We start from the raw sequence: 6,000 nt of genomic DNA, 5'->3' as shown, positions 1-6,000 counted from the left end.
CTCTACTCTCCTCTCCTCTCCTCTCCTCTCCTCTCCTCAACTCTACTCCCCTCTCCTCTGTCCTCTCCTATAACCTGATTATAGTAATGCGCTTAGGCCTGCATTAGAGAACATTGCCCAAAACACACACATGCGGACGGACAAACCAACCTCCCCACCACTCAACAACAATCTCTCGCACGCGCGCCGCGTACGCCGTCTCTCTCTCTCTGTCTATCTCTCTCTGTCTGTGTGCCTGTCTCTCTCTCCTCATCCATGGGTTTGTACGGGTTATATGACACCATGTTGTCAAGATGACCAAACATGGCGGGCTGATACTGACGGATCTGACTAAACATTTACCAGTGACTCAGGGGTAAGAGTCAAAATAAGACTTGAGCATTTGAGAGAAAGAGGGAGAGATGGGAGAGAGAGAGAGAGAGAGAGAGAGAGAGAGAGAGAGAGAGAGAGAGAGAAAGAGAAAGAGAAAGAGAAAGAGAAAGAGAAAGAGAAAGAGAAAGAGAAAGAGGGAGCGAGAGCGAGAGCGAAAGCGAAAGCGAAAGCGAGAGGCAAGATGAGTGAAGATGTGAGCGAAGCCTGAACAACATTTTCGGAGCTGTAAGTGGACAGGCTGAGCAGCAGGCCCACAGAAAAATGTGGAGGAGGACCAAGCAAGGAGGTCTACATTGGGACCAAGAGATATGGAGAGATGTAGAGAAAGATGAAGAGAAGAGAAAGAGCGAGAGAAAAGAGACAGAGGAAAAGAGACAGAGGAAAAGAGACAGAAGAAAAGAGACAGAGGAAAAGAGACAGAGGAAAAGAGCACAGGGACCCCCGGGTGAGAGTCCACAGAGCAAACAATCAGTTCAAGGGCTTAGAACTCGCTGGGAGAGAGGGAGAGGGAGAGAGGGATAGAGGGAGAGTGAGAGGAGGAAGAGGGAGAGAGAGAGAGAGAGAGAGAGAGAGAGAGAGAGGGACAGAGGGATAGAGGGAGAGAGAGAGGAGGAAGAGGGGATTGAGAGGGAGAGAGGCCAAAACATGGAGGATGACTTGAGGAGGTAGAGAAGAAACTGCCATCTTCCTCCTTCTATCCACACTAATACTCCTCATAAAGCATTAATTGCAGAGAGCTGCTGGTGGCTGAAATGTCTTGGCGTTGAGGCGTAAGACTGCACATTTAGTGAGGCACAGCAGGGTGCACACACTCTTGCACACACGTATGCACGTACGCACACATGCACGCACACACAGTGAAGGCCCCCACACTTCTCTAGCAGCCAGTATATCATCCAACCACATCAAAGTGGCTGCACGAGGATCGAGGATAGGCTAAGTGTTTCCATCGACCACACAAGGGTGTCCATTGTTTATGAGGCTGCTCTGCTCTTTACACAACAAGGAGGAGGAAAAGAAGAATCAGGAGAATGATAAAGTTGGAGGAGGGGGAGAAGAGGAGGAAGAGGAGAGAAGAAGAGGAGACAGGAAAGGAGAGATAGGTGGAGGAGAAGAAGGAGGAGGAGGAGGAAGAAGAAGAGGGGGAGGAAGAGGAGGAGGAGAGAAAGACAGGTAAAGAGAACTAGGAGGAGGAAGAAGAGGAGGAGGAAGAAAGAAAATGAGACCGGGAAGGAGAATTAGGAGGCAGAAGAAGAGGATGAAGATGAGGAAGAGGACACCGGGAAAGATAGATATGAGGAGGAGGAAGAGGAGGAAGAGGGGAGGAGATGAAGACACAGGGAAGGAGAGATGAAAAGAGGAGGAGAATCCAAATGAGAAGTCAGAGGTGGAAGAAGAGGAAGGAGAAAAGCTGGCTTCCTGCCCAACCCCTGGATGCCAGGTGTGGGAGGAAGATTAGGAGGAGGATGAGGAGGAAGATGAGGAGGCATAAACACAGTCAGGATATTGATTGGCGGAAAAAGTCTCAAAAAAGCCTCAAAAAAGCCGCTCTGCATTGCTTGACAGCTGCGAAACCTACTTTGCTATCGCCAACGTAGGCGGAACGAGGAACAAGGTTGCAGGGCAGAGGAAACGACTGGAGCAACGTATTGAAACTAGGGATGCAAACGATTAATCGATAAATCGACTTTAATCGATCAATACATTAATCGATTAAAAAACATTAATCGCAATTAATCGACAATTCAACTGACAAGAGACCCAGGTGAAATAGGTATGTGAAGAGTGTGTGTGAAGGGGTGGGAGTAGTGGGAATATTTAAATCACCTTTGGATTAAAGAATTGAAAATTTTTTTTTTTAATAGAAATATTGAGATTTCTGGGGAAAATGCCGCTTATCAATTAATCGTAAGTCGATCGATAAGGCTATCAACTAATGATTAATTAATTAATCGATAATTTGCATCCCTAATTGAAACGTACACACAGTTACGTGGTCCTTTACACATTTGCCAGTGACATCATCCATAGCATTGCATAAGTTAGCGCATCATCGCTGCGTCTGCGTTCCTTATGCTCCCCAGTAACCGGCTGCTTTTGATGGCCACCACTACACAAACATTCAGCATTACGGAAGTCATAACTCTGGCAATAATGAGTGCGATACAATATGCGACCTTGCCTCCTCCACTTGTGCTTGTTTTCTCGTACCAGGATGTAATATGTCATGATGACATCACTGACAACAGCATTATATTTCATTATCTTGCAAAAGCTCAATTGTAAAGTCTTTTTCTCATTTGCAATTGGGATGGTGAATGAAAAACAGTCCCTCAAAAGTTGTTGTGGCTAGGCTGACAGCTGGGAAACTTTATCGTTTCCTCCACGGAGGAGGGGCCAGGAGGCGGGGCGAGGCCACAAGCACAAGTGGAGGAGGCAAGGTAGCATATTGTAACGCACTCACTGAGAGGGGAGTGGGGGGTGGTGTGAGGTAAAGGAGGAGGAGGAAGGTGGGATGGAGCCGATGAGGACCAGGGAGAGGTATTTAGACTGAGATGGTGCTTGTAAAGATTGAATAAGTGCAAGTGATCCTTAAAAAGGCACTCAGATTAGGAGGCATTGAGGAGCAGAGAGCGAGAAGGGAGTGAGAGAGAGGGAGAGACAAAGAGGAGAGGGAGAAAGAGAGTAAAAAAGAGAGATAGAGAGAGAGTAAAAAAGAGAGAGAAAGAGAGAGAGAGTAAAAGAGAGAGAGAGAGAGAGTAAGAGAGAGAGAGAGAGAGAGAGAGAGAGAGAGAGTAAGAGAGAGAGTAAGAGAGAGAGAGAGAGAGAGTAAGAGAGAGAGTAAGAGAGAGAGAGAGAGAGAGAGTAAGAGAGAGAGTAAGAGAGAGAGAGAGAGTAAGAGAGAGAGAGAGAGAGAGAGAAACAGCATATGGGCATGAGACTCTAGATGATTCTCCCATGTTTTATCAGCACTAGCGTGCGTGCGTGCGTGCGTGCGTGCGTGCGCTTCTCTCTCATCATCATAGTTGGAGCAGAGGGAGCAATAACCAGGCCTCTTTACCAGGCCTGCCGACAGCGCTGACAGACCTACAACACCAGCGTTACAGCTACACAGACAGCCTGACTGCACCAGCCTACATACAGACACACGACACATGAACAACAGCCCTATAACACAACAGCCCTATAGGGCAGTCATGGGTGAGAGGTTAGGGCGTCAGACTTGCATCCCAGAGGTTGCCGGTTCGACTCCCGACCCGCCAGGTTGGTGGGGGGAGTAATCAACCAGTGCTCTCCCCTATCCTCCTCCATGACTGAGGTACCCTGAGCATGGTACCGTCCCACCGCACTGCTCCCCATGGGGCGCCACTGAGGGCTGCCCCCTTGCACGGGTAAGGCATAAATGCAATTTCGTTGTGTGCAGTGTGCAGTGTTCACTTGTGTGCTGTGGAGTGCTGTGTCACAATGACAATGGGAGTTGGAGTTTCCCAATGGGCTTTCACTTTCACTCCACTTACACACTCCAACAGCCATGTAACATAAGCTTTAGACAGAGTAGCGCAACAGCCGACATGCAGACACACTACAACAACCCTTTAACACAAGGTTTACACCATCCTTCCTACCACAACAGTCTAGAGCACTAGGCTGAATACTGAATACAGTGTATGCACAGTACAACAGCAACGCTGACAAAAAATACAGAGACTAGAAAAGAGACTTCTAAATGACATGATCTGCACAACCGCACTCAAATCAGTCATATTTCATGCTCCTTTTCCCCATTGTGCGTGCTGTCAGATTTTTTCTACACCCAACCCCTTCCTTTCTTCCACTACGCTGCACTCTCTGTAAAGCATCACAATATCCGAGACAGATCCATAACAGCCAGCTATGATTTATATGACTGGAACTGTGCACGGGGGAACACTAAAAGAGGATTTTTAAATTTTATTTTTCAGCGGTGAAGGGGGTGTTTTCCGTGAGGAGAAAGGGGTTTTCTGACGAAGCATGTTGGTTGTGGGAGTGAGAGAGAGAGAGAGAGAGAGAGAGAGAGAGAGAGAGAGAGAGAGAGAGAGAGAGAGGGAGAGAGAGAGGGAGAGAGAGAGAAAGAGAGAGAGAGGAAAAATCAAGGGAAAAGCGGCGGATATGGGATAGACACCAGCTCATCAGTCCCAGGTGGGGAAGAGAGAAAGGGGGAATTCTGACGAAGCGTGTTGGATAAAACCGTAAGTGTGGAGAAAATAAAATGGAGAAAGTAAGCGATGGAGAATATGGTTTGGTCACAGCCTTGGACATGCAACCCCACCCTAGTCAGTCCATTCCAGCACAGCACAGCACAGCACAGTCTTAACCAGGCATGGTTGGATTGGCCATAAGGCATACAGGGCATTTGCCCGGTGGACTGTTGATGACTTTGGCCACCGCTGACCTCTCCGAGTCAGATTTAAATCTTCATTTGGGCTGTTTGGTCTGTGGTCAAAATAGCCTGTAATGGATTTCTAAAAATGTAGTCACAGGCTTCATTGTCTCTCTGAATGCCTGTCGGACCGGTCTTCCCGATGTTTCATCCCAGTCCAGTCCTGCACCCAGGCAGGGCAGAGGTAGTGGTGGAGTCCCAGCCCAATGCAGCCCATATGGGGGAAGAGGGACAGAGGTAGTGGTGGAGTCCCAGCCCAATGCAGCCCATATGGGGGAAGAGGGACAGAGGTAGTGGTGGAGTCCCAGCCCAATGCAGCCCATATGGGGGGAGAGGGACAGAGGTAGTGGTGGAGTCCCAGCCCAATGCAGCCCATATGGGGGGAGAGGGACAGAGGTAGTGGTGGAGTCCCAGCCCAATGCAGCCCATCTGGGGGGAGAGGGACAGAGGTAGTGGTGGAGTCCCAGCCCAATGCAGCCCATATGGGGGGAGAGGGGCAGAGGTAGTGGTGGAGTCCCAGCCCAATGCAGCCCATATGGGGGGAGAGGGACAGAGGTAGTGGTGGAGTCCCAGCCCATATGGGGGGAGAGGGACAGAGGTAGTGGTGGAGTCCCAGCCCAATGCAGCCCATATGGGGGGAGAGGGACAGAGGTAGTGGTGGAGTCCCAGCCCAATGCAGCCCATATGGGGGGAGAGGGACAGAGGGGAGCCCATGCCAGCCAGGCAACGCAGGGGAGTATGAGGACAGCAGCCCAAGCTCAGGCAGGGGAGAGGGGCAGTAGCCGGTACTGTAGCCCCGTCCAAATGGGGAAGAGGGCCAGTGGGGAGCAGCACAACCCAGTCCAGCCCAGCCGAGGCGGGGGAGATGGACTGTGGGGGAGGCTGAGCACAGCCCCACCCAGCCCAGCCCAGCTGTGGAGGGAGGAGCAGGGGAGGGGAGGGGAGGGATGAGCAGCCAGGGGAGGGAAGAGGAGCAGGAGAGGGGAGGGGAGGGAAGAGGAGCAGGGGAGGGAAGAGGAGCAGGGGAGGGAAGAGGAGCAGGAGAGGGGAGGGGAGGGAAGAGGAGCAGGGGAAGGGAGGGATGAGCAGCCAGGGGAGGGAAGAGGAGGGAGGAGCAGGGGAGGGGAGGGATGAGCAGCCAGGGGAGGGATGAGCGGCCAGGGCTTCCTTCCTCATGGCTCCCCGAGGCGGATGCATGTCAGGGCCAG

General features: G+C 50.9%; 1 protein-coding gene across 1 annotated transcript in view; it reads right to left on the bottom strand.

The window, feature by feature from the left end:
- tln2b (talin 2b) overlaps positions 1-6,000 on the bottom strand; it is a 351,125-nt gene that overhangs the window by 279,434 nt on the left and 65,691 nt on the right. The window lies entirely within an intron of this gene.

The sequence above is a fragment of the Engraulis encrasicolus genome, chromosome 4, assembly GCF_034702125.1.
Source record: "Engraulis encrasicolus isolate BLACKSEA-1 chromosome 4, IST_EnEncr_1.0, whole genome shotgun sequence".
Taxonomy (NCBI): domain Eukaryota; kingdom Metazoa; phylum Chordata; class Actinopteri; order Clupeiformes; family Engraulidae; genus Engraulis; species Engraulis encrasicolus.
This window is presented reverse-complemented; position numbering and strand designations above follow the sequence as displayed.